Raw genomic sequence first — 22,180 nt, 5'->3', positions numbered from 1 at the left:
GAGAAAGATCGCAGCGAAGGCAGAGGCTATCAGGAACGCATCCAGGCCACAGAACGTCATGGACTGCGGCCGTTTCTGGGCCTCCTCAACTATTTTGGTAACTTCCTACCAGGGTTAAGCACCCTTTTAGAGCTCCTACATGTGTTATTGCGCAAAGGTGAGAACTGGGTATGGGGAAAAAGACAAGTGATTGCTTTTGAGAAAGTCAGAAACATTTTATGCTCCAACAAGCTGCTTGTATTGTATAAGCGGTGTTAAAGACTTGTGCGAGCAAGTGACGCGTCGTCGTACGCATTCGGGTGTGTATTACAACAAGCTAACGTTGCGGGGAAGTTGCAACCTGTCGCCTATTATTCCAGGAGCTTGTCTAAGGCCGAGAGGGCCTACAGTATGATTGAGAAAGAGGCGTTAGTGTGTGTGTTGTGGTAAAGAAAATGCATCCGTATCTGTTTGGCCTCAAATTTGAGCTGGAAACCGATCACAAGCCCCTCACATCCCTGTTCACTGAAAACAAGGGGATAAATACTAATGCCTCAGCCCGCATACAAAGGTGGGCACTCGTGCTATCAGCGTATAACTATACCATCCGCCACAGGCCAGGCACCAGGAACTGTGAGAATGCTGTCAGTCAGCTACTATTGCCCATTACAGGGGTGGAAATGGTGCAGCCTGCAAACTTGTTGATGGTGGCGTAGCCCGCAGACGTGTTGATGGTCATGGAAGCGTTTGGAAATTATAACTCACCTGTCACAGCCCGCCAGATTATGACTTGGACCAGCCAAGAGTCTCTGCTGTCCCTCATAAAAAACTGTGTACCGCATGGGAGCTGGGCCAGCATCCCCGTTGAAATGCAAGAGCTAATCAAGCCGTTCCAGCGGCGAAAGTACGAGCTGTCCATTTTGGCAGATTGCCTGTTGTTGGGTAACCGCGTAGTGCTACCAAAAAAGGGCAGGGAGTCGTTCATCTCGGATCTCCACAGCACACACCTGGGTATAGTAATGATGAAAGCGATAGCCAGATCCCACGGGTGGTAGCCCGGTATCGACTCTGACTGGGAGTCCTGTGTATGGCAATGCAGCATATTGCTCAGTTGAACAACGCGCCCAGAGAGGCACCACTAAGTTTGTGGTCCTGGCCCTCGAGACCATGGTCGAGGATCCATGTCGACTATGCGGGCCCGTTTCTCGGTAAAATATTCCTGGTGGTGGTGGATGCTTTTTCAAAATGGATTGAAAGTGAAATAATGTCGGGAAGCACCGCCACCGCCACCATTGAAAGCCTGAGGGCCATGTTTGCCACCCATGGCCTGCCTGACATACTGGTCAGTGACAACGGTCCATGTTTCACCAGTGTCGAATTTAAATAATTCATGACCCGCAACGGGATCAAACATGTCACCTCGGCCCCGTTTTAACCAGCCTCCAATGCGCAGGCAGAATGGGCAGTGCAAACCATCAAACAGAGCCTTAAACGAGTCACAGAAGGCTCACTCCAGACCCGCCTGTCGCGAGTACTGCTCAGCTACCGCACGAGGCCCCACTCGTTCACAGGGGTGCCCCCGGCTGAGTTATTCATGGAAAGGACACTTAAAACCAGACTCTCGCTGGTTCACCCCAACCTGCATGATCAGGTAGAGAGCAGGTGGCAGCAGCAAAATGTAAACGATGGTCGCGCCATTGTGTCACGGGAAATTGATCTGAATGACCCTATGTATTTGCTAAACTATGGACATGATCCCAAGTGGATCGCAGGCACGGTGATAGCGAAAGAAGGGAATAGGATGTTTGTCATCAAACTGGACAATGGACAAATTTGCAGAAAGCACCTGGAACAAATGCGGCTGCGGTTCACAGACTGCCCTGAACAACCCACAGCAGACACCAGTTTTTTCGAGCCCACAACAGACACCCAAAGGATCAACGACACCACGCCGGACCAGGAAATCGAACCCATCACGCCCAACAGCCCAGCAAGGCCAGGCTCATCCAGCAGCCCTGCAGGGCCAAAAACACGCCAGCCCAACGAGGGCACAGCCAACATTCCCGACCGCGTCACCTTGTAAATAGTTTTCATTTGACTTTGCGGGGGGGAGTGATATTGTGTCTCTTTAAAGCATGCACTCCCATGTTCCACCACCAGGAAGCTCATCCCCTGAAGTTCCAAGGGATCCCAACATCCCTTGGGAGCACTATTTCTAAGCCGGCCCCTCAGGCCTGTTCCTCACACTGGAATGTCTTATTGAAGACTGAGGTCACTGTTACTTTAATCTCACTGTGTGCAGCCTCATCTGTGTGAGGAACACAATAGTGGTGAGGAATCATCTTGAACCGCTGCAGTCCGTGTGGTGAAGATGCTCCCACAGAGCTGGTAGGGAGGGAGTTCTAGGCTTTTATCCCAATGACGATGAAGGAACGACCGATATACTTCCAAGTCAGGATGGTGTGTGTCTAAATCTAACAATGGCTGGTGTCACAGGCACCAAACATTTGAAAGCAATGTCCTAAAATGCGGTGTGTAAAATGGGAAGGGATAATAATTCATGACATGCAAAGCCTGTTTAAAATGGGACCGTATAAAATTAATGTGAATATTTTGCTGCCTGACAGGGTTTTGGAAGCAGATTTAATATTAACTTTCCAAAGGGAAATATAGTTGAAAAAGAAACATTTGCAGGGTGCTAGGAATGGGACTAATTGGAAATTTCTTTCACAGAGCCAGCACAGGTAACAACATAAGAAATCGGAGCAGTAGTAGGTCATACGGCCCCTCAAGCCTGCTCCACCATTCAATAAGATCATGACTGATCGTTGATCTCAACTCCACTTTCCCGCTCGATCTCCCGATCCCTTGATTTCCCGAGACTCCAAAAATTGAGCTAACGCAGCCTTGAATATATTCAGAGACTCAGCATCCACAGGCCTGTGGGGCAGAGAATTCCACAGATTCATAATCCTCTGAGTGAAGAAATTCCTCCTCATCTCTGTCTTAAATGGCCGACCCCTTAACCTGAGACTGTGCCCCCTGGTTCTCGACACTCCTGCCCGGGGAAAACAACCTCTCAGCATCTACCCTGTCAAACCCCTTCAGAATATTGTGTGCTTCAATGAGGTCACCTCTCATTCTTCTAAACTACCGGAGAGTATCGTCCCATTCTACACAATCTCTCAACTTAAGACAGTCCTCTCATCCCAGGAATCAATCTGGTGAACCTCTGTTGTACCACCTCCCAGGCAAATATTTCCTTCCTTAAATAAGGAGACCAAAACTGTGCGCAGTACTCCAGGTGTGGTCTCACCAGGGCCCAGTACAATTGTAGCAAGACTTCCTTACTCTTGTACTGTGGGCTATATATTAGGTACTATGGGCCGAGTGCCCTGTTTTTTTGCTGATTCGATGGTTGTATAAAAAGTTATTAAAATTTGACAGTTGCTCGGCAAACATATTTGTATTTCCTTCAGTGTACTCCTTACTCTTCAAGGGCTAGATTTTCCCCAAGCAGTTTTGTCGGCGCACTGACCTCAAGCGTTCCGACTTTGCGCGCTGGAAACGGCTCGGGGAAAAACTTACCACATCCTGGCCGCTGTGTACAGTCCCCGGAGTCCTGGCGTGGTGTCGATGGTGAAGTGGGGGGCGGAGCCAAATGCCTGCGCCGAAAACACTGCCGACACCTTCGCGCATGGGCAGTAGGGAGAGAAAACTTGGCACTCTGCCATTTTTAAACAGTGTCAAACACGATGAAAAGCACAGCAGCTTCTCAGCTTCTCCGGTCGCTCGGCGGGCTCTCCCCCCGTCCCTCCCCGATAAAATGCACAGCTCCAGCAGCTGAACTTCTCCGGTCCACAAGCTCACACTTCTCCGGTGTGTCTTCCCACCCCTATCCCAAGGATACAGGGACCGAGTGCAATGGAGCCAAGTTTGCTGATGATAAAAAGATGGGTCGGAAAGTAAATTGTGATACAGCAAAGTAAATCTCAATTCCGGAAGAACAATATGGAAAAGTACAGTGACCTCGACGTGATATAAACACGCAGCCTTCTGTTCTTGAGTCAGACACACGACCGTTGCACCACAAGGTCTACAGTACAGAGTGGCCATGTTTGAATACATGAAGGTTCCTGAAACACAGTTTCATTTGCCCTGCATTGGTGCAATGAAAGGGCTTTAAAATCGCCGGCCACTCCCACCGTGGGTCAGACAGCATCAGAAGCAGTGCCCACCTGTCACTCACCCTCTCACGCCCGCTTTCATCACCTGCTGCCCGCGGACTGCAGCAAATCCAGTTCATCATCAGCATAGGCAGTCCCTCGAAGCGAGGATGACTTGCTTCCATGCCAAAAAAGGATGAGTTCACAGGTGTTTCAATGATGGACCTAATATTCCAGGTCCCGAACTGCATGTTGAAGGGTGGAAGATGCCTGTGCGTGGATTTTTTTAACGTGTGTTGGCCGTTGCACCCCATCCATCACACGGGCTTGACAGAGCGAGGTCTTGGTCCAGTGGCAAGGGTTATCCAAGATGACTGGAGACCAGCTCTGCTGCACGGACGCAGTGCCCACACATATCGCAGTGTGGGCTGGCCCGTGCTGACCTTGGGCCCCTGGCCCTGAACTCACGCCGCCCCTGGGCCCCGATCACATCCCTCCACAGTCTCTCGCTGCTCCTGCTGTACCTGCCCACGCTCCAATCACCGACCTGGACTTTGATGACATCACTCTTCGCTGCCGTCGCCCTCCTGCACCAGCTCGCGCTGTACCTTGCCGTGGTACACCACGACGCTGCTCCAGGCCGCCGCTCCCCGCTCCTTTTATGGCTCCGACCTGCCGCTGGTGTTCTCACGCAGGTCGGAGCCTCCACGCTGCTCCCAGCAAATCCAGTTACACGCCATGTCACCACACAATTCTCAGCTGTGATTGTAAGCTGACTATATTTAAAGCTATCGCAGAGACTGCAAGCAGTGTTCCCTGGTAGTCTAGTGGTTAGGATTCGGTGCTTTTGCTGCCGTGACCTGGGTTCGATTACCGGTCAGGGAAAGCATTTTTGCAGAGCAAGTTGACATATATAATTCAAGTCTGTGAGATACTGAATAATTGTTTCAATCATCATTATTCCACCCACATGTGTTGCACACTGTAGGAAATAAAATATGTTTGCTGAGCGATGGCCGAATTTTCATAATTTTTTATACAACCGTAGAATCAGCAGAAAAACAGGTTATTCGGTACCTAATATATAGCCCACAGTATAAGAGTAAGGAAATCTTGCTACAATTGTGCAGGGCACTGGTGGGACCACACCTGGAGTACTGCACACAGTTTTGGTCTCCTTATCTGAGGAAGGATATACTTGCCTTGGAGATGGTACAACAGAGGTTCACCAAATTGATTCCTGGGATGAGAGGACTGTCCTATGGTGAGAGATTGTGTAGAATATGCTGAAACTATCTGGAGTTTCGAAGAATGATCGGTGATCTTGTGGATATCTGAACGGAATATATGGAATTAAGGACAGTAAAGTAAACTGGATATATGAAAATGTATAAAGCCATGGTTGAATAGCTGGGAGAATGTCTGATTGCAAATAGTGCAACATCAGCACAGTTAACAGTCTTTCTCAAGGTTTCAAGTTACTAATCCTGCCAATAACATAAATTGTAACATGAAATGAATATATGGATAAATCTGTAGAATTGCAAGGTCTCAGCTGGTAGTCACACCATAAATTGAAACATTCAGAGGCAATGCTTGAGCTTTCGTAAAAACCACTCATATAGATTGACTAATGAATGGCTGAGTTAGAATGTCAATCTAATTGTATATTGTTATCTATTTTCAAAACTGTATAACTGTTGTCGCTTTACGATGTAACTTCACTTATCCGTAGGGAGTGTGTACGCTCGATCGAGAAAGTATATCTTCTGTCTGATAAGTCTTGCCGGCCAGTAAAATAAAGACTGCTTTGTTCAAAGCACAAGAGGTATTCGACTCATTAATTTTACTGAACCAGATTGAGAGAAAAGAATCTACATTTACATTTGGTGTCAGAAGTCGGATCTCAACGGACGACTGCCGAAAACTTGCGAATTAAGAGCCAGACTAGCCTTGGATGAGACGAGGGGAAAGTGGCCACTGCAGTGAGTATGATTTCAATACTGCTCCAGTTTCCCCCGCTTTCAAAAGTCTGAGGAAAGTTTAGCCACTCGCTGGTTCTCAGGTAATGTCTGAACGAGATCCAGGACAATCTGGTGAATACCTTTCAAACTTAGAATATGGATAGAGATAGGGAAATTGCGCGATGACGCAAACCAAGTGGCGACTTGGAAAGATAGGTTATAGTTCGAGCTAGATAGGGATAGATGATCAATCATGGATCCAAAAATTAATAGGAAAGAAAAGAGACTCTTGAGAACGTCTGTTTAAATGAGAAATGCTTCTGTGATTTTTACTGTAAAAAAAAAGCCGTGGAGTTGTGGTTTGTTTTATCTCAAACAGAATGAAAGTTTTCTTGTCTGTGGGAAGTTTAAGAGTGTGAACCTTATTGAATTACATATATTCGGATGATAAGTTACGGAGCCAGGAAATGCACAAAGGATAGGTTTGTTGGTGGTTAAAAAAAAGGATTTAACGTGCTCACTTACTTGTCGAAAGAACACATTCAGAGAAGGCACAGCAAGACAACTGAGATGGATTCAAAAGGATTCAAAAAAAATATTATATTAAATAACATGACCTTGAGGCTGGAGCAATTGAGGTAACGAAAAGTAGTCCACAGCCTCTGTGCCAGACTTCTCTCTAGTTATGGAAAAGACAAAAAAAAGTAACGTACTAAATAGGTGCTGAAAACAAAATGTTCTGAGATTTTAAATTATGAGCAAAATTCCACTGCAGTCTAAAATAAAAAAATCACTCCTGTCCAGTTGTCAGAAAAACTCCATTAAATTAGGGCTTTCATTGACTGATTGAATTTAAACTGCGCAGTGACGCGAAAGGATAGGGAAATTTGGAGACGAAAAGAAATTAAATTTGGAAAATTAGGCTCACAGGGAATTAAATAAGGCTTATGGGGAATTAAATAGAGGATAGGTGTTCAAATCAGGTGTGACGTCGACCTTGTATATCACTTGGCCCGTCTCGGCACTGATTGAATTTAAATCATGCAGCAACTCGAAAGGTAAGGCTGACGCAGACGCGCAGCGGCGCTAACGCGTGGTGACGCGAGAGGTGCGGCGGCGTGAGCGTCCGGCCTAGTAAAGGAGGGCTAACGCAGACGCGCAGCGGCGCTAACGCGTGGTGACGCGAGACGTGCGGCGGTGCAAGCGTGCACCCGAGTGAACGTGGGCCGATGCGAATGCGCAGCCACGCGAACCACGAAATAACATCAAGTCAGTGCTGATTTTTGTAGGTCCGTTTATAGTAAGTTTGTTAAGTCTGTTTACTTCAACTTGGAATCGCGCGGCGATGCGAACCGCGGGGTGACGCGGCTTTGTGTTAGTTTAGTAAGTTTGTTAAGTCTGTTCAAGTTTGAATCGCGTGGCGACGCGAGCCACGGGGCGACGCGGCTTTGTGTTAGTTTAGTAAGATTGTTAAGTCTGTTTCAAGTTTGAGTCGCGCGGCGACGCGAACCGCGGGGTGACGCGGCTTTGTGTTAGTTTAGTAAGTTTGTTAAGTCTGTTTACTTCAAGTGTTTAGAATCGCGCGGCGACGCGAGCCACGGGGCGACGTGGCTTTGTGTTAGTTTAGTAAGTTTGTTAAGTCTGTTTACTTCAAGTGTTTAGAATCGCGCGGCGACACGAGCCGCGGGGCGACGTGGCTTTGTGTTAGTTTTAGTAATGTCTGAAAGTTTTAAGTTTGTTTAAATCGCACGACTACGTGAACGCGTAACAACACGGTAATACGAGGGACAGCGTGAAAATGGGTAATCAGTTGGATAAAACAACGGATGCGGAAAGTCCGCTACAAAAGTAAAAACATCTCATATAGATTGACTAATGAGTGGCTGAGTTAGAATGTCAATCTAATTGTATGTTGTTATCTATTTTCAAAACTGTATAACTGTTGTCGCTTTACGATGTAACTTCACGTATCCGTAGGAAGTGTGTACGCTCGATCGAGAAAGTATATCTTCTGTCTGATAAGTCTTGCCAGCCGGTAAAATAAAGACTGCTTTGTTCAAAGCACAAGAGGTATTCGACTCAGTAATTTTACTGAACCAGATTGAGAGAAAAGAATCTACATTTACATTCTCATTGAAACGGATAATATTCTGAAGGGGATTGACAAGATAAATGTTGAGCAGCCCGGCTAGCTCAGTTGGTAGAGCATGAGATTCATGATCTCAAAGTTGTGGGTTCGATTTGAGCGAATTATTTTCCTTAAACTTTATGTTGCATTCACGGGAAAACATCTTTAATGAACCCATGATCTTCTTTGCACAATAAAAGGAATGCAAACTGAGGGAGAGTTGATAATTTAATAATTTGTTCTATGATCTGCATAAGAACACAAGAACGAGGAGCAGGAGTCTGCCATTTGGCCCTACGAGCCTGCCTTCTTTTGCACCGAAACTAATTATAACCGTGTTTTTAAATTAGCAGTGCGAGATATTTAGAGGGCACCTTTCAATGCTTCACAAAACTATTCCTTTCGCTACAGCCACCTGGGATCGATTCCTGGTTTGGGAAGTAAATTTGATATCACCGTTTGTAATTGAAGTGGAGTAATTTTATTACATTAGATGGATGTCCCAAAGCACTTCAGAGTGGTGTCAAAACAAATGATTTTGTAATTAAACACAATGAATGTTAGGAGTGGGATTCAAACCCATGCCTCCGGAGAAGACTGTGACCTGAACACAGCACCTTAGACCGTTCAGCCATCCTAACTGTTGGATGCTCTTTTTACAAGTTATTACTCTGGATAGTTTCAGAATGGGCACTTGTTCAGTGTTGCTGGAAGTCCCAGTGACCAGGATATTCTCTTCCCTGGGGTTTTCCTCAGCCTGTGCTCGGTGTACAGGGAGCTTTGGCCCAGGCCTGAGGTAGTTTGCATCATGGATCAATGTACCCTGGAATGCTTTTGTACAATTTTATTGCAGACATGTTTTTGTTTCAAGAACAATGTTTCTGTCCGTGATCGAGCTGCGGACTTTTCACATGTGAGGCGAACGTGATCACCACTGCACTTCGCAAGCTGCTGCTTAGCTCAGTGCCCAGACAGAAGTGTTCAGCAACAAGCTGAAATGCTCAATCCCTCTCTCTGCAAAAAGTTCCTTTCACAAACATTTCTCTGACCAGAACTGCACCAAACAACAATGTTCTCCTTTCAAAGTCATTAAACTCCCGAATTTTCACGTCTGCAATTTTCTGGACAAGGACAAGGACCGAAAGCGCTTTGTGATCAGAAAATTGCCGGAATCCCCGGGGTTAATGACAGGGCATTTGATGGTTGATTTCCGTACACAACTTGGGATTCAGGAGAACTGATTTTGTGGTTTGAAGTTCGAGGTAAACCCACGGGGCGGAGCCAATAGTCACCTGGCAGCAATCAGCGACAGGAACATGCAACTTAAGCAGGCCCGGCTATCAACGGCATTACCATCGCCGAATCCCCCACCATCAACATCCTGGGGGTCACCATTGACCAGAAACTTAACTGGACCAGCCACATAAATACTGTGGCAACAAGAGCAGGTCAGAGGCTGGGTATTCTGCGGCGAGTGTCTCACTTCCTGACTCCCCAAAGCCTTTCCACCATCTACAAGGCACAAGTCAGGAGTCTGATGGAATACTCTCCACTTGCCTGGATGAGTGCGGTTCCAACACTCGAGAAGCTCGACACCATCCAGGACAAAGCAGCCCACACCTTCAACATTCACTCCCTCCACCACCGGCGCACCGTGGCTGCAGTGTGTTCCATCTACAAGATGCACTGCAGCAACTCACCAAGGCTTCTTCGGCAGCTACTCCCAAATCCGTGACCTCTGCCGCCTAGAAGTACAAGGGCAGCAGGCACATGGGAACACCATCACCTCCATTCTCGGGGGAGAGGGTGAACAGCCAGAGGTCATGGTCCATATCAGGACCAATGACATGGGTAGCAAGAGAGATGAGGTCCTGCAGACAGAGTTTAGGGAACTAGGAGAGAGATTAAAAAGCAGGACCTCAAAGGTAGTAATCTCCAGATTACATCCGGTGCCACGAGCTAGTGAGTACAGAAATAGGAGGATAGAGCAGATGAATACGTGGCTGGAGAGATGGTGCAGGCAGGAGGCCTTTAGTTTCCTGAGGCATCGGGACCACTTCTGGGCGAGGTGGGATCTGTACAAGCCGGACAGTTGCACCGAAACAGAGCCGGGACCAATATCCTCACGGGGTGGTTTGCTCGTGCTGTTGGGGAGGGTTTAAACTAGTTTGGCAGCGAGATTGGAACGTGAGAATAGATTCAATAGGCAAGGAAATAATGCTGGAATTAGAAAGCAAAATTAAAGAAAGTGAGTTTGAAAGAGAGAGAAAACAAGCAGGTAAAAAGGGTAAATAAACACATTGAAAGACACTGTTGTAGGAAGGCAAAGGCACCTGCTGAATATATAAATGTATGTATGTTTAAAATGTTAGCCAAATATAAAATGGCTGCCAGGGGGCTTAGCAAAGCATGATGGGGACTCGGTAAGCCAAGTTAGCTAAAACTGCTGACTGAGCGCTGACCCTGCAGAGCCTGGTACCAGGAATGTGTTGAATCAACAACTTGAGGCAAGATAGTATACAGAACACTGCGATACCTAGTACGGAATGTCCTCAAGTCAGTGACCCCCAGATGGGGTGCCGAGCAACCACGGAGATAAGTAGCTAGGCACCGGCGGAACCCATGATTAACGAAGATAAGGGGGGTCTGGAAAACATCACATGGATATGAATCAGCCCCCAACTGTCATGAACTGATTATGCAGCCCCCTGATGTACCAAGGTTAATTCTATTGGCCCATTTAAACCTATATGTAATCTATAATCATTATGATTGGATTGTGTCCAGCCGAAGTGGGCTGAGTAACTGTAATGAACTATTGCAAACCATATAAATATCGATGAATTTCTTTGTTCGGCGGAGTAGAGTGCCTGGAGTTGGACCAGAGGCTCTCTCCCCGCTGGCGTAATAAAGGCCGTTTTGGCATTGGAACCGACACCGAGTGTCGAGTGATTCTTCCACAAAAACATTTGTGCTAACAGTGGTGTCACGAACAGGATTTCCCGGAATCGCTGGACGTCCTTGGAAAAACCCGGGTGAGTATAAAAATGTTTTAATTATTAAGGGTGCAGAAGGTGGAGGCCGGTTGATCGACACGACGAGACAGTCTAATATCTCAACCGCCTAGCCTGAGCCTGAATTAAGAGGACTTTTGTCCCACGTGACGGCCAGGAACTAAGTAGGCGTAGGGAACGCACTTAGACCGTGGGATTGTGATACCGAGCGACATCTCCCAGACCCAGTAGTGTGATTTGAAAATATACCCTGGAGACCAGGCGGTGCACAGCGACCAAAGGAAACCAAACCTGTGAACGGGGTCGGACCGACAGACAAAACGGTGATAGGTAGTCGTTAAGGAGGTGTGGGGCACTGCGGGAATTGCTTAAACGCGTTTTAAGAATTGTATAAGTTTCTGTAATAGCAGAACTTGTGACCTGACATTAGCCAGGAGACGGTCTGCTACAAGTTACGCTTGGAAGAAAGTGGATCTCTGAGAGTCGATTCCTAACGGTTCTAGTCCTACCCAGGAATAGCCAATACAGCAAGTAATCTCGAGGGGGACGAGAAGGGTCCCTTACCCGCCATCTGGCGTAAAAACAAAATAAACTAATTGAGAAGATGATTAAGTCAGGATGGAACCCCCAGGAACCGCCAGCAAATCAACGGGAATGGTGGGAGAAGGAAAGGAAAGATAAAGATGAGAAAGCCGTGGTCTTGATTCTTCAAGCCCACATAAAATTAACAGAGGAAGTTAATCAGTATGTAAGAAATAAAAAAAACCTGATCGTGATTATCTGAAAAGAAGTATGGATCCAATAATAGAGCCAGCCAAACAATAAACTTTGTTGAATGAAAAGAGACATTTGTGAATGTGTAGGAATGAGATAAAGAATGGAGAAGGGAAGCTGTAATGCCTTTTAAAAAAAGCCTGTGTCTCTGGAGGCTGCAGGCTGGGGAAGTACGCTCCCCTTTTTCCTTTGTGTCAAACCTTGATGCGAAAGCTTTTCGCTCAGGAAAGAGATTTTTAAATTGCAGATTTTCAGTACAATATTGAATTGGGATTTTGAGATATTTCAGGCGATTCTCGTTGATAAACATTTTGGTTGTATAGGAAAATCTTGGGTTTGGAAGCCTTTTTAATAAAAGTACACATACTGCATCAGAAACTGAAGCTTAAAAAATATGTAATTAATGAGATATAGTACCACAAAATTGAAGTTACAGAGCAAAAGATTAGAGTTTTTGATCAGCTTCTAAAACGGAAGTTAGGCAAAAAAATCCAGTAATAACATATTTGACATTTTGAAATTCAATAATAAATACAAATTCTACAAAAGGGGAGCAGAAATTAGGATGGGAACAGTGAAGAGTTAATTTTGTTGTGAATATTTCAAGTACCACTGGTTAAGAAAGGGTGCAACAAAATGATACGTTTAAAACAAAAAGTTAAATCTGATCTCTTTTAAAAAATAAAACGAAAAGGTTTGGAAAAAATGACGTAATGTACGAATAAATAAGTGCTGAAAAAAAAAGTGTTTGTGATGGAAAAAGACATAACTTACTAAATACTAGTTGATATTGGCTGTGAAAAAGATATTGGTTTAATTGGGAAAAGGAAAAAAAAATTGGAGGAGGTAAAAGACACTCTCCATTGATAATGATTTTAAATTACGAGAATGTTTCACTGCAGTTTGAAAAGATTTCCAGAATGGACGTTGTTAATCAAGAAAAGTCCCAAACAGTCTAAACAAGCAGGAGGGTTTTGAAAATAACGAGGAGAAAAGATCTAAGCTATGCGAACTCAGCAGAGAGAGATATTAAACACAAGATTTGCGCAATGAACGGGACCGTTAAAAAATAAACGAAATGTTAGCATGTATACAGCTTGTGTGAAAATTGGATTTCAGTCAACAAAATAGCTATTAAAAATGTGTGCTCTCATTTTAAAAACATCTTAGGCAAGTACTTGAATTAGATGTTCAGGAAAAAATTGGAGTTAATCTAAAATGCTGTCTTTCCCGATGACAGAATTTTTATTATGACCACTTTACTAATGATTTCTGCTGTTTTAACGGATTCCTAATATCTAAGCAAGTTTAGAAGACACAAAGATTTGGATGATTACGCGAAGTCACGTAATGACATCAGGCCTTCTTACAAACCTGTAAAGGAGTTAACCCTTTCCATTGACAGCTGTTTTACACTGGACCTTACGAATTTGAATTTCTTCCGAAAATAAAGAAGACTCACCTGACAGACTGTGGAAATGGTGGGATAGTCAGAATAAAAATAAAACAGAACCAGCTGGTCAAGAGTTAAAAGCTAAGATAAATAAGCTGGAAGAGATTTAAAAAACAGGAGCAGACGGATAGTGCAGTGTGCAGCCAAAGCACTATCACCTATGGCAATCGAGCCAATGTACCCCACGGTGGGTAGGTGTAGTCCACAAACCCAACCTAACAGTAAAGCACACTGCGATGTTTGGAGGAATAGTGGTGGCATTGGTGTTGATTAGAGTTTGGATAATATTTAGATGGGTCATCGTGCAGGCTCGAGCACAGCAGGCTCAAATACAAAACCAACGGCAGCCCAGAGAGGGACATGAAGTGATCGAGATGGTACGACTATAAAGAATATGGATAACCTAACCCTTACTTCCGATTCCACAGAGTGACCGCGACACAAGTAGACCAGAACCTAACACCTGGTGACGCCCAGGCTATCTGTTTAAAATTTGCAGATACAACCATCACCGAGATGGGACCGCAGTGCTGACTTCGACTCTGGGGACTCATGATACTGGGAACCTTGAGGCCCACACAAGCACTGGATAATACAGACCGACTACGAGAGGTACAGCACACGCAAGAAAGACACAACTGCACCAACTATGGGGTTTTGTTTACTTTGACTGACGAAATATGCATTCCAGCAGCCAAGGACTGGAGCAAGGACAGAACGTATTTTAACGCGTGGCTGCAAATGAATCCGGATAAGATTAGAGTATGTGTGCGATGCTCCACGGGTACAAGAAGCAGTTGCATTAGACGAAGGGAGGCCGGGGGGGCCCGATGAATGTACCTTTGGAATAATTTGCGCGCCTCCTGCCCAGCCACAACCGTTAGTCACTCACAAAGAGCGGGTGGGGCTGTGTGGATACTATGAGGAGGTAGAGGCTGCCGCAATATCATTGTATGTATGCTTCTCACCCCCTCCGACACCGCGCCCCATAAGAACCACTACACTCCCCATGGAATTGCCATGTCCAACAATTATAAGGGGACTGGAAAATGGGATTGTGCTGTACAAAGAGGGTGAACTATTGTATGATAATGTCAAGCATGAAATTGTGCCTGTCCTGATCAATATCTCAGGTATACAGATGCTGGAATATTGTACAGAACAGGCAAGAAATATGTATAATGTATTAAGTAAAGTTGTAATGCAGCAAGCAGGCTGCCGATACCATGGGTGCCAGTAGATTCCGAGGACAGGAGCCAGTTCATAGGACTAATAGGGAAATAGTTAATGATGTTGCGACCGGTTTTAATGCTGGAACCACCATAGTAAACTCACTGGACATACAAAGGCTAAATGAAAGGGTGGAGCAGATTAAAGGGGTGATGAAGGGATTATTAGAACGGGCAGAGCAGACTCAGGAAGGTCAATCCGAACTTGGAAGAGAGGGTGCTGAAATCCAATTGGATGGCCTCTCGGTCCTGGAAGCTCAGGCAAAAACAATCAATCACCTTATCAACACAGAGAGAGAAGATACCACAAAACTTAGACAGGGACAACTCTGTCACGCTTATGGCCTATGGATGGTGGGACAGATACGACACAACCTCGATCATATCCAAAGGGGGGAGTTGCCAGACTGGATAGACAGCCCACATCTGGCTCAGTTGGCCAAACTGAAGGGGACACTGGGTAATTGCACTCTGAAGGGACTAACCAGAGTATGCCCAGTGATCCCAAACTGCCGAATGGGCAAAGCTGCCGGAGTGGGAATAGCCCTGATGATACCTATAGTCACACAAGATTCAGGACCGTTTCCCCTTTATCAACTGTAGAATATCGGGATCATACGGGAAAACACCTCCCTCCATTACTATCTGACCGCAGCCCCTGCTGTCCGCAGAGACAATACACTCTATAGGATCGCCCTGACGGGATGCAAGCAGACGGGTGACATTACGGTGTGCCCTCACCCGGTGGGACAGGGAGCACTAGTCGAATGTGGATTTAATCCAACCGATGGATGTGTATTGGAAATAGTACCTGCCCCCACACATTTTGCCAGAACAGATTACGGGGGCAAAGGAAAATACTGTGTCTCTACCACGGTACATTTATATTGGTACAATGGCTTACAATGCCAGATCTCGCAACCAAACTTTTGCTTCACAGCCCTATGACCTCACAATAGGACAAGCCCACATTATCCAGGTGAGACACCGAGGCCCAAAATCATTGACGCCATCGATCAGCTCCACGATCACCTGCAGGGTTATGACGAGCCAGAGCAGGCCCCTATCCCACATTTAGTTGCAGTATTAAGGGAACTAAGACTCAGAGTAGGCCAGTGTGTCAGACTCTACCACCAACTACAGACAAAGATTGAAATACTGGAGAAGGATACTGACCAAGAGTTACAAAACCAGAGTTGGTGGAGGAGGGTCAGGGACTGGAGCATGAACGTAAACATCCACTCCTGGATTGGAATAATATCACACAAACTGGTAGAGATACAGCTGGTCTTAGCACTAACATGGAGAGTCATGGCCTGTTGATCCTGCAGGCATTATGCACGACAAAGGAGTATCAGAACAAGGGCTCAAGTAAATAACGTGACTTGTCCAGCAGAGGGACAGGGGAATCTGAACTATATCAATTTGATCGAAGCAACTGGGACTTCTGACACCACGTGGCTGGCCAGCACGTTGAGGCAGGAAGTACCGGGTGGTACATAAAAATATAAGTCGAGCAACAAATTATGTTGTCGATTAAAGGAGACTAGGATTAGTCCATTACCGAAAGGGAGGATTGTTGTAGGGCAAAGGCAAAGGCACCTGCTGAATATATGTATGCATATATGTATGTGTAAAATGGTAGACAGATATAAAATGGCTGCCAGGGATTCTGCAAAGCACTAGGGGAATTCAGCTAATATTTAGCTTGAGTACATTTTTGGGTAGCTGATGACACTGCAGTTCCGTGTACAGGAACACTGGAAAGAGCGAGCTCAGCAGAACATCCTTAATCAACAAACCGCAGACAAGATGTCCTAGCAGAATACTGAACAAAGAAATTCCTGTGACTGTGTAACGATAAGGAGGTTAGGTGCAGACAGAACGCAAGGACAGTAGAGATAAGGGGATCTGGAGAATCTCACGAGGCCATGAATAAGGCCCAGCTAAAACATGAGGTGATCACGCAGTCCCCTGGTGCCTGGGGGCCAATTCCATTGGCCCAGTGGAATCGATTTATAATTTATAGTCCTTAAGATTGGATTGTGTCCTGCCGACATGGGCTAAGTAATTGTAATGAACTGTTGTAAAACATATAAATATCAATGAATTTCTTTGTTCGGTGGAGTGGAGTGCCTGAGTTGGACCAGAGGCTCTCTCCCCGCAGGTGTAATATAGGCCATTTTGGCATTGGAACCGACCCGAGTGTCGAGTGATTCTTCCAGGAAAAGATTTGTGCTAACATAACCCGTGCTGTACCAGCCCTGGGAGAGATTGATGGGACAGTGTAGAGGGAGCTTTACTCTGTATCTAACCCCGTGCTGTAGCAGACCTGGGAGAGATTGATGGGACAGTGTAGAGGGAGAGTTACTCTGTATCTAACCCCGTGCTGTACCTGCCCTGGGAGAGATTGATGGGACAGTGTAGAGGGAGCTTTACTCTGTATCTAACCCCGTGCTGTACCAGCCCTGGGAGAGATTGATGGGACAGTGTAGAGGGAGCTTTACTCTGTATCTAACCCCGTGCTGTACCTGTCCTGGGAGAGATTGATGCGACAGTGTAGAGGGAGCTTTACTCTGTATCTAACCCCGTGCTGGATCTGTCCTGGGAGAGATTGATGGTACAGTGGAGAGGGAGATTTATTCTGTATCTAACCCATGCTGTACTTGCCCTGTGAGGGTTTGATGGGACAGGTTAGAGGAAGCTTTACTGTATATCTTAGATGGGCTGTATCTGCTCTGTGAGTCTTTGATGGGACAATATAGGGGGAGCTTTAATCTGTATATAACACATACTGTACCTGCCCTTGGTGGGTTTGATGTGACAGTGTCGAGGAAGCTTTAGTCTGTACCTGTCCTCTGAGTTTTGATGAGACATTGTAGAGGGGGCTTTAATCTGTATCTAATCCATACTGTACCTGCCCTGACGGGTTTGATGGGACAGTATAGTGGGTGCTTTGCTCTGTATCTATCCTGTGCTGTGCCTGCCCTGGGAGGGTTTGATGGGACAGTGCAGAGGGAGATTTAAACAGGTGCTGCACTGTAATGTATATATGCCCGGGTTTACCTGCCACCAGGGGGACCGACCGTCGAAGGTCATTGGGCCACAGGCACACACATGCAACTCTTGTATATAAAGAAAGCCTCCATGTTTAATCCTTTGTTCGAGAGCTAGAAATGTACGGTCAGGATGCACCTGATTGAGTTCACGGTAGTAAGCCTGCTGAGTTATTGCATATGCACCATGCATCTTCCCCTGGAAGAGTTTGATGGGGCTGTGTAGCGGGAGATTTATGTTGGAACTAATTTGTGCTGTACATGCCCTGAGAGTTTGATGGGACAATGTAGAGGGAGCTTTCCTCTGTATCTAACCCCGTGGTGCATCTGCCCTTGGAGCGTTTGATGGGACAGTTTAGAAGAATCTTTACTCTGTATTTAATGCATGCTGTACCTGCCCTTGGAGAGTTTCATGGGACAGTATTGAGGGAGCTTTACTATGTATTTTACCCATTCTGTACCAGCCCTGGGAGTGTCGATGGGTCAGTGCAGAGGGAGCATTACTCTGTATCTAACCCGTTCTGTACCAGCCCTGGGAGTGTTGATGGGTCAGTGCAGAGGGAGCATTACTCTGTATCTAACACGTAGTGTACCTGCCCTGGGTGAGCTTGATGGGACAGTGTAGAGGGAGTTTTACTTTGTATCTAACACGGGCTGTATCTGTCCTGAGAGGGTTTGATGGGACTGTGTAGTGGTAGCTTTACTCTTTATTTCACATTATTTTCCTTTTCAATCCACTTGTTTCACACCGAAATAAATCGTAACCGTGATGTGAATTTAACGCCACGTGATTCTTTGAAATCATCTTTAAATGATTGGGTAAAACCACTCCTTATGCCATCGAAAAACAGCTTTGATTCCAGGTCTTGGCGATAACTTTTGTAACACCATTTTTAAATTCAAAACCTTATAAAATTGATGACATGCAGCCAACGTGCAAAAGTAAGAATTCTTTTAATCACCGTTAATTAGCCGATAATCTTCTTCAGAATGAAATAAATAATAATATAATTACTGAGGAAAAATGTTATCTTCAATCATTCATTTTCTCTTTACATGTGATGAAGTTTTATCCCTGTCTCATTTACACGCTGTATGAGAATGGTTTAAAATTGTAAGTGTTTATGACTCAGTTGTAAAACCATTGATTGTGTGTGCGTCTATTCTTGATAGGTGGAGCACTTGAGACCGAAGTTCCAGTTCTATGAGCCCAAGTTTCCACACGATAAGAAACGGGTGCACCTCCGAGCTGGGCGCCCGTTTTTCGCGCCTAAAACGGTGCCTAAAAAAAACCTTGCGGTTCTGGAGCGTTCTGCAGCTCCTTGTCTGCCTGGCGCAGCGCCCAGGGGGGCGGAGCCTACACTCGCGCCGATTTTGTAAGTGGGAGGGGGCGAATACTATTTAAATTATTTTTTTTCCTGCCGGCAACGCTTCGCGTGCACTTTGCAGCGTTCGAGCATGCTCAGTGTGAAAAAAACATTGGCACTCGGCCATTTTTGTAGTTCTTTGTAGCTGTTTAATTTTTGAACATTTTTTTAATAAAAGCACATTGCCATCAGCACATCAGCCTTCTCACTGTCTCCTTCCCCCCCACCGCGGGAAGAACGGGCGCCTCTTACCCACCCCTGCAGGAAAAACGGGCGCCTCCTCTCCCCTCCCCCACCCCCCGCGGGAAGAACGGGCGCCTCTTACCCACCCCGCGGGAAGAACGGGCGCCTCCTCTTCCCTCCCCCCACCCCCCGCGGGAAGAACGGGTGCCTCCTACCCCCCCGGCGGGAAAGAACGGGCACCTCCCCCCTCCCCCGCGGGAAGAACGGGCGCCTCCTACCCCCCCGCGGGAAGAACGGGCGCCTCATACCCCGCCCCCTGCGGGAAAGAACGGGCGCCTCCTACCCCCACCGCGGAAAGAACGGGCGCCTCAGGCTGACTGCAGCATTCTCCGTGCCTGAAGCACTTTCACACAGGTAGGAAGATGGTTTATTTAATCTTATCTTTGCTCATAAATGTTTATTCAGGTTGGATTTATTTGTATAATATTTGTAGAAGTATAAATAAGGATTTATTGCACAATTTAATGACTTCCCTTCCCACCCCACCTCGTTCTGTGCGCCTAATTTGTAACCTACGTCTGATTTTTTAATGTGTAGAACAGGTTTTTTCAGTTCTACAAAAATCTTCACTTGCTACATTCTAACTTAGTTTGGAGTACGTTTTCACTGTGGAAACTTTCAAATCAGGCGTCAGTGGCCGGACACGCACCCTTTTGAAGAAAAAATTCTGTTCCAAAGTAGAACTGTTCTACCTGACTGGAACAGTAGAAAAAAAAATGTGGAGAATTGCGATTTCTCAGATAGTCCGTTCTCCACCAGTTGCTCCCAAAAATCAGGCGCAAATCATGTGGAAACTTGGGCCCCAGAAATGTATCAATAGAATCAATTTCCACCAGTTTCTTTAAACCCAATCACATAATTTATTTCTAGTGGGCTGAATGGAGGAATATGATCCATGTAAAACATTGTTATCGTTTTACTTGAACTGAATGCTCATAAAATATTGGAGTGGGAACTAACTGGATAATAGCACTGCTGGCAACATTTGTGGAAAATATTCATGCAGCCAAAACGCACAATGACAACCTGGGACTGTGCGGCACCGAACACTCGGGAAAAAACAGTTAAAGGCTTCGTCCCTGGGTGGGCTCGAACCACCAACCTTTCGGTTAACAGCCGAACGCGCTAACCCATTGCGCCACAGAGACTGATGGAAGTATAATGTGCACGACATCACAAACCAGGGTGTCAGTCAGTGAAAGCTTCAGATTGCTCCGACTTGGATGGAACTTGTCCACTCTCAGTTGTACTTTTCCCAAATAAATGGAGAGACATTCATTGTGGATGCGTGGAAGCAGTCTGGTTCCGCACACTGCAGACACTTCCATGTCACCACCAACCAGCTCTCCCACAACCGGTGTGATCTACCTTCCAGCCTTCCGGTGCCTTGTCTGTGACAAAGTATTCTGATTGTCCCGAAGCCGGTATTAGGTTTGAATTCCTTTTCAGCTCCTGACTGCAGATATTCCTGTGATTAAACGGGAACTAAATGTTTACAGGGACAGTTGGATTCACCGTTTCTTTGCTTGGTGAAATTTCAAAGATTGAAAGCGACGCACATCAACCCCAAACGTCCCGTGAGATGGAAGCCCAGTTGCTGTTTCAAGCTTGAATGCAGGTACAAGCAGAACTTATTCAAAGAAATTCCAAGTCCCTGAGACGCCTGATTATTTGCACCAAACTCTTTGCAAAGAGTTGAGGTTCATGTTTGGTGATCTGGGCACATCTTTCCCCAAACTACAACACTTCAAACATAACTCAATGGCTGTAAAGCGCTTTGGGGCATCATGAGTTCCTGAAAGGCGCTGCAGATATGCAAGTCCTTCTTTGCAAAAGTTCGATGCAATTTAAAAATTTGCGAGCAATATCAGGGCTCCTCTGGGACCCCTCGTAAATTTCAATTAACAATTCCGAAGGGAGAATCACAGCCCGAGATCAACGAGCCAACTGTTGACAAACGTGAAGATAAGGTGTAACCATTTCAAAGCATTTTTTTGTTTGTCACTATTCAGAACATAAGAACTTAAGAACTAGGAGCAGGAGTAGGCCATGTGGCCCCTCGAGCCTGTTCCGCCATTTAATATGATCATGGATGATCCGATCATGGACTCAAGTCCACATCCCTGCCCGTTCCCCATAAGCCTTATTCCCTTATCAGTTGAGAAGCTATCTCTGTCTTAAATTTATTTAATGTCGTGGCTTTCTTAGCTCTCTGAGGCAGTGAGTTCGACAGATTTACAACCCTCTGAGAGAAGAAATTCCTCCTCATCACAGATTTAAATGGGTGGCCCCTTATTCTGAGATTATGCCCCCTAGTTTTAGTCTCCCCTATCAGTGGAACCATCCTCTCTGCATCCACCTTATCAAGCTCCCTCATTACCTTATACGTTTCGATAAGATCACCTCTCATTCTTCTGAATTCCAATGAGTAGAGGCCCAACCTACTCAACATTTTCTCATAAGTCAACCACTCATCTCCGGAGTCAACCCAGTGAACCTTCTCTGAACTGCCTCCAAAGCAAGTATATCATTTCGTAAATATTGTAAGTGTTTGTGATCCTCGCCCAATTGCCAGACGGACGGTTTGAATCGTCCCCACCTTACGAAAGTTCTAGATCTGGGAATTATTATTCAGAGTGTAAATTAAATGAGTCACGGAAAGGGATGCTTCGGTAATACATCGTAGTATATTTATTTGGTCTAACATACGCTGTCTAAAACATGCACTGCTAAATGAAATCACTGTCTCTGTGGAGAATAAAATCCCGGTTCCAAACAAAATAGATACAGTACAGAAATGAACCTAG

General features: G+C 45.8%; 1 non-coding gene across 1 annotated transcript; it reads right to left on the bottom strand.

Moving 5' to 3' along the window:
* Window positions 1–20,447: 20,447 nt before the first annotated feature.
* On the bottom strand, window positions 20,448–20,521 carry trnan-guu (transfer RNA asparagine (anticodon GUU)). Its single transcript has one exon. It is a non-coding gene; the product is annotated as a tRNA-Asn (tRNA).
* Between the last annotated feature and the right edge of the window lie 1,659 nt (window positions 20,522–22,180).

This window comes from Pristiophorus japonicus, unplaced genomic scaffold, assembly GCF_044704955.1.
Source record: "Pristiophorus japonicus isolate sPriJap1 unplaced genomic scaffold, sPriJap1.hap1 HAP1_SCAFFOLD_163, whole genome shotgun sequence".
Lineage (NCBI taxonomy): Eukaryota > Metazoa > Chordata > Chondrichthyes > Pristiophoridae > Pristiophorus > Pristiophorus japonicus.
This window is presented reverse-complemented; position numbering and strand designations above follow the sequence as displayed.